General features: G+C 35.3%; 1 long non-coding RNA gene across 11 annotated transcripts in view; it reads left to right on the top strand.

Moving 5' to 3' along the window:
* LOC109144527 overlaps nt 1-20,652 on the top strand; it is a 271,701-nt gene that overhangs the window by 89,138 nt on the left and 161,911 nt on the right. For 10 of the 11 annotated variants that reach the window (XR_005604588.1, XR_005604587.1, XR_005604591.1 and 7 more), the window contains one exon: nt 16,899-16,998. The exons of the other annotated variant lie outside the window; for it this stretch is intronic. This is a non-coding gene — a long non-coding RNA (uncharacterized LOC109144527). The remainder of the gene's footprint in view (nt 1-16,898; nt 16,999-20,652) is intronic. 11 annotated transcript variants of the gene reach the window in all.

Genomic DNA, 20,652 nt, shown 5'->3' with positions numbered 1-20,652 from the left:
GTTTAGCTCTGTAGCTGAGCATCAGCTTGTAAAATAGAAGATCTGATGTCAACCCTTTTCCCTCAAAACTGTTTCTGTGCTTTGTAGGAGTGAGATAATACCATTAATGAGAACTGCATTCCAGAAGTCTTTCTCTGTCACTGCCATTCCCTTTCTGCATTTCTGTAGCCTACATAAATTATATATTCATTTGATAAAAGAACTAAAACAAAACAACCCTACATAAATCCCATTTTTGATATTTAAATATGTACTGGGCCTTAACCCGAGGGTATCAGCTATTGAAAATTTCCTGATTCATGTGAAAATCACTGGGCTGATTGCCTCTACTTTTCCAAAATGTAAACATTTACTTTTTCTGTCTTATGTCCTTACATGTAAAATGGGAATAAAAGAACACCTTTTCCTTTTTGTTTTTTTTAAGCTGGAGTTTGTTAACTGCGGTAATTGAAGGTACCTAAAATCATTTTACTCATATTCTCCACAGAGATCAGTAAGCAAGTGCCAAGCGCAAAAATACTTCTCTGCTTTCCAAGCTGGAGCTGACTTGCTAAACTGAAGGACACACTCTCTAGTCCATTACCTTGTCCTCCATAGTCCTCCATATTTTACATTTTTGTCAATAAAAAATAATGTACAGTCAGAGTGTGAAATTTTCTTCTGTATGAAAGGCCAACAAAAGGCCCATGCCTCACCAGCCCTATAGAGGAGAGTGACACCTCAACAGACCAGTCAGTGCTAATGGTTAAAAAATGAGACATTCAGAGCCTATGTGTCAAATATGTAGGGCAAAATTCTTGACCCTGACTGTCAGTCTTGCCTGGCTGAAGAGGGCACACAGGGCAGAAAGCTGCTTTTGGCTGAGGCAGACGAAGATGAATTCTGCTTGAAGAGATGGCAGAATTGATAAAGGTTGTTTACCCAGCCTGAAGGACCTTCCATTAAGATATTGAGAAACTGTGATTTTCTATTTATTATTTTTTTCCCTTCAAGGTATCCTCCTCTGTGCAGCATACTTTCACATTCTCTCTAACAGAATTTGAAACATTCATTGCCTTGACTATAAAATAGATTTCAATGTTTCATCTTGTAAACTACACTCACAAGCCTGGTTTGTGTTCCCACGGAGTGCTCCACAATATATGGTTAGTCAGAAATTATTTTTCTCAAACAATTACCTAATTTTTAAGTAAGATCATCACAAATCAGAATGGTTTTCCAGTTCTCCTCTTCATTCTTTAAAGTCAAATTTGTGATCCTTTTTGGTGAAAGTGAAGCAGAAAAAGTCTTCCCCTGACAGTGTAGCACTTGTGTAGGACAGTTCTGTCTGCAACTGGACAAGTAAAGCTCATTCATGTAATTCATTCTGTCCTAATTCTCAAGGATCAGGTGAAAGAAAGGAATCAGTAAAAGTGGCATGGTACAGGTGTTTTACTTTAATACTCATAGTGTCCTGAAGAATGCTTAGTCAGCTGCCACATTTTATATTTTATTTTCCTTCTTGCTTGGACCGGATTTTTGAATCTCATTGAAATTTCAATGAATTGAAAACTGAGTTAACTCGTGGTTAAGTTTCACGGCTTTGCCTGTGTGAGATGCAATTTAAGTAGACTTTCTCTGAGATTTTAAAATATTTAGCCCTTCTTCATCTTAAATTTATTCAAATTCTGTGGTACATATTATGCAAAATTTGTATATGAGTGATTCAGTTCTGTTAAGAGGAAAACAAAAGTGAGTAGTAGATTCCCAGATTAGCAATACCACCATGCTTTAGCCTGGATCTTGAGGGAGTTTCTTTGGAATAGTTATGACTGCAACAGGGTGTCCTGTCTTGCAGCAAAAATAGTAGTGTCCCATGTAGGCTAACCTGGTCACCAACTGCTCTTCCTGAATGCCACTTCTGCTGTTGCAATGGAGATGTTGTTTTGGCCACTTGTGGAGAAGATGATTCACTGCAAAATGCCATTTGTGGCTAATGATCACCTGCAGTGCTACAGGGTTTTCACAAAGGTAAAGCAAAGAGAAAAAAGCCACGGCCCAATTAAGATCTCCCCAGTTTTTGATCTTAAATCAGTAGTTCTAGTTTTTGAGTTTTGTTAAATTATCTGACTGCACAAAAAATTCACAATTAGTTCAACTTGCTGAAGGAGTTTTTTAATAGAATGCCATGAGTTTTTTAACTGATCTTCCCCTTGCAAATTTCAGCTGTTTGAGAACCGGGCCCTAAGTTGTCTATTCACAATGATCTTGTTTTTGCAAAATAATGATCTAAATTATTTATTATTCAGTTCTTAGACTGCTGCTTTATTTCTGTTGATCTTTGTTTTTCTGCTTAATTTCTATAAATTACTGTACAGTTTCCCATAAGGTATAATTAAACAGAATTGCTAAAGTTTTAATTATTGTGTATTATAGATGTTGAAAGCAACATTAGCACTTAGCTTTTAAAAATGTGATAGTATATTTATAAGAGAGCATTTATAAACACATTTACATATAGTTAAGATGAAAAAGGTATTTGAATTGTAGTCATTAGCATTTCTTCAAACATATGGCATACCAGCAGAAGCCATGGGCCATGCCTTCATTAACTGAACACTGTTTCATCAGTATCTCAGCTTCCTGCTGTGCCACCCTGTAGCGTACCCTTCTGTCCCTGAGGTTTCAGTGACAAGGGACAATATGTCCCCAAGGTGAAAATCTGGGAAATAACGCAGATTAGCCCTTAGAGGAGTTCTTATGATTATTTAATCATACTTAGGAAAGAAGTACACTGTACTACAAAAGAAAAACGTTAAAATCCTACCAGCCTACTATTTTCCATGTTGTAGCATATGATGGTCGCTTCAGTGCACCATCAACATAGCTACCATGGAACATGACAGCTTTATACTGCTTTATTATAAGGCCAGCCTTTTTCAAATGTGTTCATATAATGGATAAAGCCTATGTTGGTACTAATAGGTAGCACAGGTCAATTATCATTCATTGTCCATAATGTTTAGGTGATGGATCAAGATTTAACTTCTCTTAACCATGGTACATGCAGCCATTTAATTTTATTTCCTAATAAAAAATGGAAAAGGAATAAAAATACTCATATAAATGTCATGGTCATATTTTATTTGTGCATTTCTTAGGTATATAAAGATAGGTTAATATGACAAGCAGAGACATTTGTCTTAAGTCATTAAACTCTCTCATACACTATCTCTTACATTCTTTGCTAAAAAGGTATATCTTTTGGAAAGCTCTTACTAGAAATTTTAAAAATCATTTTTCATTTGACAAGATGACACTTTTGAAAGTAAGGTTAGATTTTGGAGCTGATTGGTCTTTTTGTTTTTTAAGATGCTTTTTTTCATTACCTTGCAGTCTCTCTTCTCTTTCTCGTTGTGACACAGACTAGTAAAAAGCATTGAAGTGGAAAATAATTGTCAAAAATATTTGCTTAGTTTCTTATGGACATTGGTCTGCTTTATTGCATTTGTATCTATGTTCTTCAAGAAGAGTTGGAGCTTTATGAAAGCTAGCCCTCTATCTTTGAAATCCAGTCAGTAAAGTCTGTTCTTGGATAAAGCAGGATCAGGTATCAACTGGAGTCAACATATCTAAATTTTAATTATTAAATCAGCTATTGAAAGAATCATATTCTAATATTAAAACATATATTATGCTACAATATATTCTATTATTCTGCCTTTAGAAAGTGTACTCTCCGACATGAATTTAGGAGAGGAATTTAAAATCTCTTACAGTTTAACCTAGTGCAAATAGAGAAAGTGTGGATTTAAAAAGCAAGCTTTGATTTATACCGCTACAAGCATCTGATACAATTTATGTATTTTTATGGAATTTCTCACAGTTTTTGTCAAGCCTAGATGTCATTATGACAGGTTTAGAAACATTTTGGTAGGTAGTCAAAGTAAAAGTGTTTAAATTGGCATCATTTCTACCTTTATTGTTCCTATATGGGAGGAATGTGAAAATCTCTCACTACAGTATCCACCATTAATCAATGGTGCAATGGAAAGCTCTCATTAACTTTAACCCTCCGACCCTGACATTATTCTACTCATCACAGCAATCATTAGCAAAATGAAAAACAATCAACTAGCGTATCTACATTCTACTAATATTAATGCTTTCACTCTATTACACATGAATGTCAAATGTGACAAAAATCACTGAACTTTAAATGTATACATAACAGATTCTGATATATATAAATCACCAGTTTTTGTTATTCTCACTCAACAGCAAAATCGAAGTTACAGTGCCAAGGGGGCCCATACCATTTGCAATCTGTAGCATTTCCAATGTATTTTCAAAAATATAGTAAATATTTATGGAGTTTTATAAAGACTCTATGCTTCCTTCTGTTTGTGATGCATCAACAAGACACAGTAGGATATCATAAGCAGATATTTACTTCTGGGAATTCCCTTTTGGACTCTTTTTGGTTGAAAACGACTTCATGACATACAGTACCGCAAATCCCCAGAAATGTACCATGCTATTATTGCCAGCTGAGTTCTTCCAAGTAAAGATGACATCAGCCATCTGTCATGCTATACTAATCCTAGGAAAGAAAGCCAACTGAAGAGAAAATAAATACCTTTTATATCTATTAGCCAAATATTTATATTAAAAAAGGAAATTCTTGAATTCTTACTAGTAAAGCTAATTATTGTAAGCGAATGATCTTTTCTGAGTAAACAACTTAAAATGTACTTAAAATGTCTTTGTCTTTTTGCCTACCTGAAGTAAGTTATGTCACGAGCATATGTTTGAACTGCTGGTCTTTTGCTACATATTGGTAGATAAGAAAATATGATTCCAAGTAGTGATTTTCCTCCAGACCTTCTAGATGAACTCTGCCAGGTACCATGTAGCTGCATCGATGTTCCGTACTGCTCTGCTGAGGTAAATGGAAGTTTCCCAAAACCTAACAGTGCAGGAATTACACTCTCCATCACAAGCAATGCTGCCAATGAATCAGGAGAGTGTCTACATTAACAGCAACATCATAAAAAAATGTTTAAAAAGCCCAAACTGTGTCAGGTATCTGCTTCACCACAGCCCAGGGACATGTCAGTGAGGAAGTCTTTTGGATAAGCTGAAAAACTATTTTACACTGAGATTCATCCTGTGCGTTTATGTCTTATTTCTTTGTGACTCAATAGCATATACTTGAATTTTAAACTAAGGTGGTGTTCAAAAGCTTGTATCAGAATAAAATTAAGGCTAGAAAAATAAATCTCAAGAAATTTTAAAAAGTTAACAGCCAGCTAGGCCATTCCCTGATAAGAGTGTTAGTATGGTGCTGTCATAAAAAGTGTCCAAAAGCATATAGTTGATTATTTAGTGGTATTGTCACTAATGCTTTTTACACTGTAAATGTTCTTTTTGCTCTTTTTGAGTTGTAGAAGAAGCAAGACAGAACTGAGCATTCACACCTAGCACTACAAAAACAAATAAATATCTCCCTTCTCTCTGCACCCTCACATTCGCTTTTTTTCTTACATGCCATTTAACATTGTGAGCATTCCTTTTGAGTCAATAACGTATTTTGAGATGGGAATTCATTCCAAATGGAAAATGAAAACAATAGAAGTTTCAGAATTAAAGGTGTGTTTCTTGGGCTGTAAACCTTTTGAATTCTTCATAGTTTAGAACAATGTGATAGATGGAATGAAATTTTTGTTAGATAATATTTAATATGGAACAAATAATTAATATAAAAAGATTTTCCTACAAGTTCTGCTTCCTGAGCTACTCAGCTGGTTGGATTTTCTAATGGTTCCAGTTGGTTTATGCAGAGACTCAGACTATTTTAAACCAGTGAATTTCTTGTCTCTTTGTAGGTTAAGGAATTACTTAATAAAGAGTAACAGCATGACTATGTTTTGTTTCTTTTTTTCTAAAATATTGAAACAGAAAAACAAGAGAAAGAAGGGAATTCCTTTCTTGTGAATATTTCCTCAAGATCTTAAGGTCATAAAAGGAACATCTGATCTTTAGAAACAAGAGGTGATTAGAAAAAAAAAAAAGTCAGAAATTGAATACATAGATTACATATATTACTTGACACCCAAAAAGGCAGAAAATTCTTTCATGTCTTGTACAGAAACAAGGGCAAGTTACAATTCTGCATGTTAGTTATAGCAAATGAAATTACATAACTTTGGACTGATTACTTCAACTAATCAATTTTTTGGAGGATGAACTTCAACCTGGATTAGTACATTCTATGTCCAATGACAACCTCATTGAAAAACAAGATACGATTTTTAAAATAACATTTTTGTGGCTTCAGATTATTTTGAGAGTCAAGAAACCAAAATGCTTTTAGTTATCAACTCTCAATAAGAATATATCTGTCTGCTTTATAACCTGGTAAGAACTGAAATAAAAAAAAGTTTATTATCTTGCACTATAAGACTCATCAATAAGCCATTTTTGAACCCAGAAGACCTTTAAGGCTCTTTTCTGCAATGTAATGTTTCTTTATTCAGTGGAGAAAATGGGAAAAAAAGCTGAAATTTATTAAAAATAAATCACAAGAAGTAAGATTAGTCATTCTTTGATTTCCAAATAAAATTTATGCCATATTTTAAGTTATAAGTTTCAGATGAAATTTTATTTCTTTTACATTTTATTTTAAGTATCTCTATTTACTAATGAGAAACAGGTAAGAAAAAGGAGATTTCATCACTCCCTTTCTCCTAGGAGGTTAAATAAAAAACAGGGACCAGAAGCTTGGAATTTAGGCAGAGGTAAAAGAAAGATTTTTTTTTTTCTGAAATAAAATAATAACAAAATAAAGAAAATACTTGATTGTTATTTTTCTCAATTAAATTCACAAATCTTTGCATTATTGTTTTAAACCTTGCTAAAAAAGAGACAAGTCATTTGTTTTAGAGTGATTCTTCTCCATTTTTGGATGCTGTGACCTTTAGATTCTGGTTTCCATTTGAACAGTTGAGTTTTCATATATTTTAGTAAAGTGCAGAAGTCTAATTTGTGAAGAGGGCAGCAACAAGTATTAGAAGCCTACTGGCATAGGAAATTTATACCATCATGAATATGACTGGTTTTAAAATTAAAGAAAAATGCTATTTCCAGTTTCTGTTTTACAGTTCCCTGGAAAGTAACTAAAATTAAGAATAAGGGGGTAAGAAGAATGTATAAGTGAATTTATTTAGAAAGAGAATGGAAAGAAAGAATTGTTGGGTAGATGCAGGAAGAAGGAAAAGAAGAGGTTAAATCAACTGTTAAGTAGAAGGAAAGATATACCATCACCCTAGTGTGATTTTGGTTGTTTACTCATTAGGAGGCCCTCATATACTAAAAAACTCACTAGACAGATAAATAACAATGTGCAAATATACACTGCTACATAAATTTAGGAGGGAAAAAGGCATTACTGAAACCTGAATTTCTTTATTGAATAATTTACTTTGTCATCATAAATGTAATGCTATATTGCCTTGCAGTGTAACTACTGGAGAGATGTGTTGGTAAAGCCAAGTCCCAAGAGGGATGGCTGAAGAATGATCAAAAGCTTGGATTTCTTTTTTTTTTTTTTTTTTTTTGCTTAGGTTGTTTTTATCGTTTTGTTTTGGTTCCTGGAATTTCTGATTAATGTAACAAGTACTGGTATAGACTGGTATTTTGAACTTCCTTCCTGCTCATTTAATTTAATGGATGAATAAAAGTTTCCACAGAAATTACAATAGCAGGAAAAGTTCATAAGACCATATTCAGCAGACTTTGAAAACATCCATTCCTGTAATTCTGACAGTTGTGAATCTTCTAATGCAGAAGTCATTTGTATTGAGATTATTACATATCAGTAATAATCAATGACTACTGAATCTCTACTTGAAGATGTCCAAGTGCACTCCTGTACACTTACAAACTAAAGCACAAAAAATCCACTGGAGAAAAGGCACCTGGGGGAAAATAAGGCTTCTTTGTGTTTGGTGAGCTTCCAGGACACGGCTTGATGTGTTCTTAATCTATAAATAAAAAAATTGGAAATTTTGTTTGTTAATTTTCCAAAGTGATAAAACTTTAATGCTGATTGTAATCTACTTGGGCCAGTTTAAGGAAAATTAATAAAACAGCTCTCAGTTCCTACACTCTAGAGAAAAAGTCTAAGAATGCAAGACTCTACTTGTAACTGTTCTGATTTCAGCAAAATGGGATGGCAGTAATATGGTGATGGCAAATACATCATGATGCAACGATAATCTTAAAGGATATCCTCAAAGGGTAAGGTTAAAAAAGCTGTAGTGCAAAGTTTTCCCCCATAAATTGTGTGAAAACAATTTTATAAAATTGTATATAAATATTGTGGTATAAATTGGTCATAATTGAGGTCAGACTGAAACACATATTAGGAACCAGTTTTGAAATATTTTTTCTCAGATTGGCAGAAATTAAGATGGCTGGCTCACAGAACTGAGATTTAATATTAAAAGTATTTCCTCACCATAATCTGCATGCCAGTCCCTTTCCTATCATGGGTAATTGACTAACTTTACATAATCTCTTGTATGCCAATGTGAACACATTATTTTATAGTCAAATACCGGTATATGCATATAAAAAACAACAAAAAAATTATCTCAGAGGTTCAGAAAAGACAATAATTTTTACTTCAAATAGAAATGACAGTCCACTACAATTCACCACTATCCAAGTGCAAAGCATCCCGCAAGAGATTGATTGTACAAGTGATGTCTGATAAACTGTAAAAGATTATAAAATTTTTTGTGTGAGTGGAGAGTTGCATCATGATTACTTTTCCTATAATGCCAATTAGTGGGGGGTTTTGTGTTGTACTGACTTCCAGAGATCTAATATTTATTTCATCATCTTTGAAACAGATCCAATACCTCAAATGTATGGGCTGTTTAAATAAAAACTGTGAGCCAGGTTATTCTAATTGAAGGGACAGAGAACCTTGGATTTCATTCTCAGTTAAACAGAATACTTTCCTTGATTGTTAGACAAAGTGTTGTGCTAAATATGAGAGGGGTCATTTTTCAAAATCTTTCAACTAAACTTGTATTTACTGGTTTCCCTCAGCTAAAATCATATTAGATGCAATAATATTGCGCAGCTAGCCACAAAATATGTGTTTTAATTTTCCCAATAGAAAGAAAACTTGATGAGGATTGCTTTTGATAAATGCAGCATATTTGCATATTGTAAAATAAAATATGCTTCTTTGCATGGAATCATATAACAGCATATATTAAAAATTGTATTTCTTGGGAACAAAGGAAAAAATTCCCTGAACTTAACTGAATATTTTAATAAATAGAAAGAGGTGTTCTATTTTCTTTCAGCATCTGAGGGAATTACCTTCATGAAGGTCATATTCCTGTAAGGATTTAAAAAAAAAATCTTTTTACTTCTTGCATATATGAACAAAATGATTTAAATATATATACATATATATAAGTCAACTTTAATATAGGGAATTGTATAAGTGAGTTTGCGACTGAGAATTGTAGGACAGAGTAATAACCATTGCAGATAACATTTCAAAAGTGCTTTCATTCTAACCTTGAGTTTTCACTCTTAACATTCTGAACTCTTTAACTTAGGGGGGATGTTTTTAGATGTAATCTCCCTACATCTTTCCTTGCTGTTTTCTTTCTGTTTAGTACTCTGTTTTAATTTTGCTATTATATACATTTAATGTTGCTAGATTTTATTTGGGACAGTTTGAGGGAAAAATCACTGTCTTTAGAGATATAAAGTAATCATGTAGCATTGTTTGTCTAAGCATGGAAAACTGATAGTGGCAGAAATTGAAATGCATTATGTTATTGCAAAGAGAAGTACCTTGGAGTGGTCTGATGAGAACTGATGTTGATTTGACAGAGTTCTCAGCTATTCAAAGCTGCTTTCCCCATCTGAACGGTGTGGTTTTTTACAAGAGTGTTCAGCTTTGTTCATATTTTCTTTGCAATGGAAATTTAATTGCTGCCATTTCAGTTGTGATAACTCTGGGTTAGCACTGAACATTTTGGAAAGAACTTCACTGTGAGAGTAGGTTATAGAGATGTGTGCTATGGGTTATCTGGAGTTATCAGCAGGCAATGCCTTTTGCTGTTAATGATGTGCCTTTCCTGTATGTCTGTGCCAGGATTTGGTGATTCAGTGGAACATATATTTGGAGAAGTGGATTTCTGCTCCAAGAACCAGGTGAACCCTTTCAGAGCTGACTTATCATAAGCAAGATTGCTTCAGAGAGAGCAAACAGTGTGTTTTTATTTGATTCCCAAAATTACTCTATTCCCAAAGAGTATTATAGAGTGAAAATAAGCAGGCCAGGGACATTGCTATAGAGATTGTAATTAAGACCAGCCCTCCTGTATGAGTGTGGAACTCAGTAGGAGTATCTACCATAGAGGGAAAGTAGAACTTTAATATGGGAATGAGCATTTTAGGAAAAGGACGAGTCTGATGCTGTTTTATATTGCCCTGGTTTGATAGCGACATACACTAACGAGCTGGTGAGCCTCCTAATGCTTCTCCCTTTCATGGTGCTGGAACCATCAAACCCTATCAACAATCTGAGCCCATCTTCAGTTAAACCTTACAAAACTAGTAAGCTCATTTTGAGGATTTATAGTCCACTCTCAGCTAGTTTGATCTCTAGAGAGTGAAAGGAACAGCAATTAAAAATCATATTCCTTTAATTTGCTTATGTAGAAGCAATTTTAAATAAAAGCTGCCAGAACTGAGAACTCATGTATGAAAATTTGAAAGGCATTTCCTTGGAACATTTACTATATCCTGTTTCTGAAGAAAATCAATTCCACATATATGTTGTGAACGTTAACAGATTATCAGCAGAGGAACATCAGTTCAAAGAACAAATGGGATCAATTATTTTCAAAAACAAAAAACTAGGGGTTTCTTCTATATACTTTTCTTTTTAAAGCAGTACCATGCACCATTTGAAATTGTGTTGCAGTTTTAAGTACAAACTGCAATGGTAGCTCAAATACGTTCTTTATTTCTCTGTTCCGTTTTCATTGGATCTGACCAGATGCTTCAAGTAATTATATGTCTGACACAGACAAGTAATAGTGATAAATGGGTGATCCTATCTCTCTTTGACTCTAAAGGATTGTCAAGACGTTAGTTGATAGATCGAAGCTGAATTTAAAGAAAAAAAATTAAATATCCAGTCCCGTGCAATTTATAAATCAGGACATTTGGTATTAATCTGCCTTCTGCAAAATGAACCAACTTAGGGGAAAATGTCCACCTTAAACAGAGAGATACTCTATGGAAGCCACATTTTACAGTTACAGCCAACTTGGGTTCAAGTCTAAATGTTAAAATTCTCTTTATCCAACTAAAAAGGGGGTTTTTAATAAATTCTGGAACATTTTCCTGCAATAATCTCCGCATGTACTTTTTATAAATGTAAACACTAGCTGTTGCTATGCCCTGATTTTATTTTAACCTGAACCGTATTTACTATACCTAAGGATAATTCACATGTAGCAAAGAGCTCTAATATTTGTATTTTAGAATAAATATTATGAATATCTCTCTCAGGGGAAGAAAATGTTTAGATAACCTGCCTTTCACACGGAAAAGCTGGCTGCTGAACCTTCAAGCCAGCAGTTCTTCCCTGTCTTTCTAACTGAGAGACAGTACTACATATGAAAATTCAGTGCCTCCTGGCCATACTTAAGAAACCCTATTTCTTTGTGAAAGAGGGAGAACGTATGGGAGCTGTAAATAAATAATGATCGCCAAAGATCAGAGGAATTTTTACACAAGACCAAAGCAATTTAAGTTCATTCTTTGATACAAACCATTAATAATTCAACACAGTGGTAATTTTGGTATTGCTAGAATTCCTAACAATTGAACTGATCTCCAGGTTGTTAGCAGATCAGTAAGAATTATGTTATTAGTAGCTGCCTTCTGCTGAAGTCATATGATTCAATGTTTAATTTAAGCATTAGGTATGACTTTCTAAAAGGCCCTGGAAATCTCTGTGAAAACAGCACAATACTCATTTGACAGCAACACACAGTTCTTTAACAAGTATTTCATGCCCACTTGTCAAAAGCAATCACTGAACTACTATTTATCAAGTAATTCAGGAGTTTGATTTAAAAGATGATACCTTAATGAAATAGCATGCTAGACATCAGAGAGGAAAATCAGCAAATCTTCTGCCTCTTATCCTTTCCAATAGGAATATCTAGAATAATTATACACTCACTGAGGAAGGCTTAACCCCATTATAAACATATAAAATTCAGTCCTGTGTCAGTGGCGACTCACCCTTAGAATCCTACTCCAATAAAGGGTATGAAACACGGACACTGACTTCTTCTTTACAGAAAATTATTTTACTTGTACGTCCTGCCAAGTCTCAGGCAGTATGAGCTGGATCTCTAAGAGAATCCTTCTGCTGCTGTCGTGCCTACACCTCACACATTTGCAGGGCAGTATTCCAGGCCCCAGGCCCTAGTTTTGCCCACACAAGCAGAGAGAGTAGAGCTGACTCCTTGCTCATCAAGTAGAAGGGAGCACATGGAGTTTTACAAAACTGGGAGTGTGTGCTTCCTAATGAAGTGCAGAGACCAGCGAACATCCTTCATCTTACCTCCTCTCTGCCTCTTGCAGTGCTTTAAATCCTGTCGTCCGTGATGGGGCTTGCCTTACCCATTAGATAAAGTAAATCTCAACACCCTTCCTGGGCAGGCATCTCGCCACTGGTGTGACCTTTTCTTCAGACCAGAGAAGGGGTGCCTCACACATCGTAAGCCAGGAACAGTGACAGGATCAGGCATATGAGATGGGTAAAAATTTGAAGTGACCAAGCTTTCACATAGGAACAAAACAGCAATACTCAGTTCAGAGCGCTATTAGGTAAAATAATGATCCAGGAAACTTTTCTAATCTATAGTCAGTTCCTGTCAGCAATCCAGTCTTGTTTATTGTAGATAATATTCTTTTACTGGGCTTTTTTCCTCAGCAGATGTAAAAAATAAAACTCCATTGAAGCCAGTGGAGTACTTGATTTATCTTAACTGAATACCCGTCCCAACAGAAGAGAGCACTTCCCTTCCAAAATACTCACCCTTTCTTTTCTTTTATTAACTTACTGCTAATAGTAGTCTTCAATTTTTTAATAACTATTTTTTAGCAATTAACTATTTAATTACAGTTCTTCATAATAATTTTTTAATAAGTGTGTAGGCAAATACACTTTTAATAAGAAGTAAAAGAGGAAAGGAAAGGAAAGGAAAGGAAAGGAAAGGAAAGGAAAGGAAAGGAAAGGAAAGGAAAGGAAAGGAAAGGAAAGGAAAGGAAAGGAAAGGAAAGGAAAGGAAAGGAAAGGAAAGGAAAGGAAAGGAAAGGAAAGGAAAGGAAAGGAAAGGAAAGGAAAGGAAAGGAAAGGAAAGGAAAGGAAAGGAAAGGAAAGGAAAGGAAAGGAAAGGAAGATGAGAAGAGAAAAAAAGAAAAAAGAATAAAGAAAGAGAGAAATCCAGCATAAAGTGAGCTGGAACTTCCAGATGTGCATTAGTTTACATTTAGACAGGGTCAGTTAACATATTTCTGTTCTGGCATGTGCATTCATCTTCTGAACAGGATGGAAATTCAACATAATGAGCACCTGATCATCCATTACTAATAAGCCAGATATGCCCTGTTATTTAATTTGCTCTTTCGTAATTTCATACAGTACGTATTGCTTAACACTATACCAGTCAATGTAACGGAGAAAGCTCATCTTCATCCTTTTCACTTTCCTTACTAGTAAATGGATTTAGAAAAAGGAATGTAGTCTATTATTCAGAGATGGTTTTTAAGATGGTTCACAACAGGTTAATGAATGATGTCTAATACTCATATTAGACCAATCATATTAATAACAGAGAAGAGCACATGAGGGTCATAGTGCTAATTGCATAGGAGGTCCAGCCAGAAGGCATTTTTATCTTAGAATTCAAGACGCACCAAGTTTGACTAATCACCCACAGTGTGTTTGCAATTAAAATAACACTGTATTAACCCTGCCAATGTGACGTATCAATATTTTATGTGTGGCTTGACAGTTCTAAGCTGAACATTTGTAGTGCTTGATATTGCACTCACATTGAAAGCCCACAGCTCTTGCTCTGCTCTAGACTGCAGCCAAGGATGCTACACAGGAGAAAATTCAGAGGTATTTTTTTACTGAAATTTCATTTTCTTCTATTATTTTTAAGAATGGCTCTAGTATCATCAAAAAGGGGTATTTTTTACCTTAAGTTGCTTTATAGACCACAAAAAAAAAAAAAAAAAAAAAAAAATCTGGGGTATTTTAGAAGATGTTAAACACAACCCTACAGAAATCAATGGAAAAACTCCTCTGATTCATTTAGCTCCACCCTGAATTGAAAGAAATGAAGAAGAATATTTCATTTTAGTATGACCCCAGCTGATTGTTGCACAAAGTTCAAAGTAGTCACAAGGCATGCAGCTAACAATAGGTCCATGTATGAGGCAGATCACCTGGTTTGTTCTGGCACAGGGATCAGAGCATGTGGTTTCTGATAATGATGTGAGCTTCTCGTTTACGCATGTATCAATCAACTTCACTTGCAGATTGAACTCCATTTTCCAAATCTGATTGTCAAAGAAGAAGACATTTGTTCTTCCTCCTTAGCCCACATCTCCAAGATCTCCTTGACACTCTGTCCAATTTTCCTGTAGATCTGGTTTCACTGGGCACCGTTTTCTGAAACCCACTCAAGCTGAATCACAACTTAAAAAGAATAAAGAAATCCTGTTCCTCTCCCCCAAATTCTGATGAGTGCTGTGGATACTCCAAGTTCCCAGATCACATGCCCAGAATCATTGCATAACTTTTTAGGTTTTCTTTAAAAGAAACATTTTTCCGAAAGCCAGGTGGTTTTTGAGGTTTTTTTTAAACTCCACTAAACTTGTTACAAAACAAAGCAAAAACTGCGAAACACTTGAAAATGTCTGTTCACAATGAACAAGCACTAGCTTCTTTGTTGTACCTCAGGTGTTTTATGATATGTTTTTGTGCCAATGGATTTTTTTTTTATATTATTCGTGTTGGTACTCGGAACACTTTCAAATGTTTGTCAATTGATGGTCTCTACATAATAGGTGCAATCCATATCTGGGTCAGACCTTCCAGTTCAGGTACAATAGCTTGGCTCCCTGGAGCTAAGATTTTTTTCATGTAATAGATTTGTAAAGAACTGAAATGATGCCAAGTAGACTTGAATGTTTTTCCTCAACTTTTGCAAACAGTTGTGCTTCTGCTTGGATCTTCTGCAGACATATTTATATAAAGTTATTTCAGGTTTTAAAGACCATATTGAGAGAGGCCTATGAGACACAAATCTAGTAAAAGATTTTCTTTTTAGGCCCTTATATCCTTGTATTTCTTCAGAAATACCTTCCTGAAGATTCCTGTACTTATAATTATGATCAAGGTTTTTAAACTACAGAGAACACAGAATGATGTAAACTTCACAGTGAAACAAACAAAGATAACAAAGAAAATTCTTATAGGTCAGTAGTTACTAGGTCCTGCTGAACAATAAAGAAAGGTTCAAATTAAAATCTGTCATAAACCAGTTATTTAATTTTGCACAGATAATGGCTTGAAAACCACTTCAATTTTTAGTGTCCCAAATCCAAACCCTTTCAAAATGAAACTGGACTATGAATCTTCAGTTTTCAGAGGGCTATGGGTATGTGTTTTTGTTTTTTATTTCAGACATCTAGAGCTAACCAAAGGGTCTCATTCCTTTGACTTCAGGGAAATTTTCTGCAAAGCTATCAATTAAATCTTCATGCCTCCCCAGTAGATTTCAGACACAGTGAAAGGTCAAGCACTGTTCAACAATTGGAAAAAATAGGCTGGTCATGTTGGATACCAAGACCCCAAAGTAGCCTGAGTGAAGTTCTGTAAGGGCAATGAACATCCCTGATCATGTCATCCATTTTTAGAAATCCAAATTGGATCATGACTCAGCACTGGGATCCAATTCCCTGTCAGGTTGGTCTTTGGGTGCTTTAGCAAACTAAAAACTTGAAATTATTGCACTGCCAGAAAGATGTTAAAATATTTTCACATAGGAAATCATAAATCACACGTATATGTACATTTTATGTGTAACTACCTTACATACTCAAACAGGACTGGCAGGTTCAAAAACTTCGGTCCGTCTGAGGATAAGCACTTTACAAATCCATTTTCTTACTGAGGAGGAACAGTAAGCTAGGAGTAGCTTTGACCTCGAAGCTTCCCTTGTCCATCAGTGCTAAACAGCTAAAGTATGAACATCAGAGGTTTCTCTGCACCCTGACAGAAGTGTGCGTCCTTAAGTTTCTCCCCAGAAAAGCTGTGGCCATACTGTGCTAGAAAGCCACAACATCAACAAAGGATTTATTAATCTATTAAGGAATATAAGCATTTCAAGAAAAAGTTAGGAATCAAAGACCTAATGAAATTCATATAAATAAAGTTGGTGTTGCTTTGTGAAGACTGGAGGTGGTTCTTTCTATTTTTTGCAGGACAGGGATATTATTTTATAAGATTTGGCCTGGTTTTGTTCACTTATTTTTAATAAGACTTTTGTTGAACTGCAGAAGCCAAATGTAAATCCAAAGCTTCCTACTGCAGTTCAAAGAGTCATTGGAGAATCTTCAGGACATACAACTGGTATAATTTTTTCTTCTGTTTCTAGGCAGAGATTGTTTTCACTCCCAGACTCGTTTCCTAATACAGATTTACAATATAGATTGCCCATTTTTTACTTTAAAGTATTTTTTTTTCTAATGAACACTTAACTAAAGTTTTCTATTCCTGACAGGAAAGAGACTGCATCACCAAATGAAGAGTTTAAACCTCCAAAATTCAATGTGAAGATTCAAGGGCTGCTATACTGTAGTGCTCAGCAAGGTCTAAAGCCAGTAAGTGAAGTGAGAAAAGCTTTGTTCTCTTTCTGTGCGCATGTGTACCTGCATTTGGCAGCACCCTCAGCCTGTTGCTGGTGGTGAGAGTTTCTTTACAAAGAAACCCTGAGAAAGGCATAGCAGACAGCAAACTGGCAGATACTGGGTAGAAAGAAGAATAGGATAGGCAGGAGGCATTGGATATCTGCATATGCAATCACAATGGTAGTGTACTCAAAACCTTTCAGAAAAGTAAGAAAGACTTCCGGATATCTCTCATTGTCTTAAATGCATTGAAATATATGTGTATATATATATCTAAAGAGATAGTATATTTTCTAAAATATTCTACTCAGGACATGGAATTATTTCAAATCTCCTGTTTGTTGTTTTTGTTTGATTTTCTTGTTTTCACTTTGTTTTGCTTTAATTTTGTTAATATTGGAAAAAGAGTCCAGTAGGCAGTGAGTAAGTAAGGCAAGATTTTGGTAACATTTCATCTCTCAACATATACTTATCTACTCAGCCTCTTTAACCACAGTTGTGCACCCAAAGAGAGCATACACCAGCCTTGAGCTAAAGCATTCACCGTGTGGCTGTTGATGAGTTGATCGCTCTCCAAAGGGCCTGATGAATTAGGCATAAGAGCTGCATGATAAGGAGGGTTCATTAGCATGAGCTTGCTCTCTCACCACCCAGAACATGCATCCCTAGACTGCAGGATGACTAAGGGTAGAGGGAGGGAGGCCAGCCAAAACCTTGCCAAGTGGTTGGTGGAGGCACAGAGCAGAGCTGGGCTCTTACTGTGCCCTTTGCAGGGTGGTAGGCCATGGAACACTGCAGACTGTTCAAGCCCTTTGTTGTTAGCTCTGCATGGAACAGAGCAGAATAAATATAGAGAGTCTCACAGAAGTTGTTTATCATTAAAAGTTCACTTGTTTTCCTTCAAAGTATTTTTCAAATGTTATTTAAACTTCTGTGGTCTGGAAACAAATCCATATGTGAGTGTGAGTATTTTGTGGTTTCTTCTGGCCAAGAAATACCACAGTACAAGAGCAGGCTCTGGTCTTGATTCCCCCCTGCAAATATTGGTGTATGCACACTGGATGCTGCTGAAACTCATCTTGTGTAATCTCCAGCAGTGTCCGTTCTGGAAGTGAATCATGAAAACTGCATTCCCAGAGATCCTTATTATACTCGTTTTTCAAGGAGCATCAGACTGAGTTGATTCTGCTCTGCTGCTGTAATCCAATGTCTGCCTTCCTGGAAAGAAAAGAGATATCACTGAGGGTCTTGTACATTAGGATAAACCAGAAGCAAGCTTTTTTTTGCTTTCTTCCCACTTCTTTCTGAAAATATAAGTTGCTTATAAGAGCTACTTTATAATTTTGTTAGCAGTGAATACACTCTATTTATACACTGTAATGGTTTTTACATTAAAATTTAATTTCTAGTCATTATTAATAAAAATTTCCCAGGCTGTCCAGTAAGCTATAAGAAAGTAATCTGTACCTGAGCTTCTTCTAAGCTATATGAAATGGAGTTTTAGATTTTAAATTAGGCAGGACAGAAGTACTTGAAACACCAGTCACTTCAAACTTCTTCAGGGAAGGAAGACTTGTGACCATTTATTTTATTAAGAAAACTTAATAAAATTTGGTTATCTTTTTAGAATCATAGAATTATATATTCATAGAATGTTAAGGCACCTTAAAGATCATCTAGTCCCAATGCCCCCTGCCATGGGCAGGGACACCTTCCACCAGATCAAGTTGCTCAAGGCCTTATCCAGCCTGGCTTTGAACGTTGCCAGGGTTGGAGCATCCACAGCCTCTCTGGGCAACCTGTTCCAATGCTTCAGGACCCTCACAATAAAGAATTTATTCCTAATATCTAAATTATTCCTATAAATTCCTATTAAATATTCCTAAGTACCTAAATTTCCCCTCTTTCAGTTTGTACCCATTACTCCTTGTCCTATCACTACACTTCCTGGCAAAGTGTCCTTTTCTGGCTTCCCCTTCAGATACTGGGAGGTTGCTATGAGGTCTCCATGCACCCTTCTGTTCTCCAGGCTCAACAGTCCCAATTTCCTCAGTCTGTCACTGAACTGTCTGAACTGTGGTTCATTGTTTGAAACACTGTATTCCGCTAATGACCTTAGGCTGAAGTTTCATGAGAAAAGAGGTTGTTCTCTTGCTCTGGTGAGCTTGCAATTTTGAATGAGGTGTGTGGGGGAGCAAAAATATTGTTTGGAGTTAAATAAAATATTATTATTTTATATTTCTTTGGTTTGTTTGTTTGCTTTTTTTTCCCTTTGAAATATACCTTTAAAATTTTTATGGAAAGAAACTGAAATTCAGGACAGTTTGAACTGAAAATTAATATGGTTGTTTTGAAAATAATGAGGAGATACTTTTCAACTTAATTTGCATTACTAAGAGAGAGATATCTTGTAAGATAATAATCTGAGTATTGTCATGCCTTGCAGAATAGGGTAAAAATAAAAAGGAAAAAATTTAACAATTGTGGGGTGGGTTTTTTTGTTTTTCTCCATTGGTTTGGGTTTAATCCCCAAAATTATAAATATTCAAAAATATGACACACAAAAATATAAGTAGACACTTTGGAGAAACTATCAGTGTACCCGAGAATTGAGGATAGACAGAGAAGCAGCATGGAATTTCTCAGTAGGCATCGATGAGTAATTTAGATCATTCTGTCTGCTCTTTCCTTTTTCTAAGTTATTTGGAAAACACATTTTCTTTGAATTTTAGCAAATGCCATATGTCTGTGTAGAGAACATGGATTTCTAAGGATTAAATTCCAAGTATTTACACAGCTGTGTCTGCATTGTCTTAAAATAGCTAGAAAGCTTTGAGTATATCTAATAGATACTATCTTTGCTTAGTATCTAATTAGTATATCTAACATGTACTTAATAACACCTCTGAAGAGCTAACTAGGCTGAAGAGGCATAGGAATTTTGACCTCTCAGTGTAAGCTGCCACTACAATTTGCATCTTCTGCTTCGCCCTATTCAACTTTATAAGTAATTTAATGTTACAGTACTCCCACCTTACTCCACAGACTCCCTCTTTACCTCAGACAAAGTGAAAAATAATCCCACAAAAGAAAGTAAAAACTTTGTGCTTTTCCTCATTCCAGTTCAAGAAAGATACAATAAGATATATGGCCATGAGGTAGTGGGAAGTCAGGAATAGGCTTTTTGGCAGAAGAACAATCTTGAATTGTCTTACATAGGTTACAAAACTGCACTTAGCTATCAGTGGTTGAATTCTGCCTATCTCTTTTTAGCGGCTTTGGAAATCTTCCAAGATTTTAGTATAATATACTGTCTCAGGTGTTGACTTTGCCTTGAGTTAGACATCTAACTGTCTGTTGTGCCCTTGAAAATAGTTCCTTTTTATTATAGCATAAACTTAAAACAAACTCAGTAGAAAACTCCAGGATCCAGGGGTGCTTTTTGTCAAGATGACACAGTTTGTATGTACTTTATGAGACTCATGTTTCCAACAGCAATTAGGATGTTCTGAGTTATTTCAGTGTGCGTTTGCATTTGAATATTTTCATTCACAGGTTTATTTTAGGATTGTACACTGCATTGCAAAACATAATTGGCCTTACTCCACCTAATTAAAATTCATTTGA

This window comes from Corvus cornix, chromosome 2, assembly GCF_000738735.6.
Source record: "Corvus cornix cornix isolate S_Up_H32 chromosome 2, ASM73873v5, whole genome shotgun sequence".
In the NCBI taxonomy this organism is placed as follows: Eukaryota; Metazoa; Chordata; class Aves; order Passeriformes; family Corvidae; genus Corvus; species Corvus cornix.
Note: the sequence above shows the minus strand (reverse complement) of the source record. Positions and strands in the feature narration are given on the sequence as shown.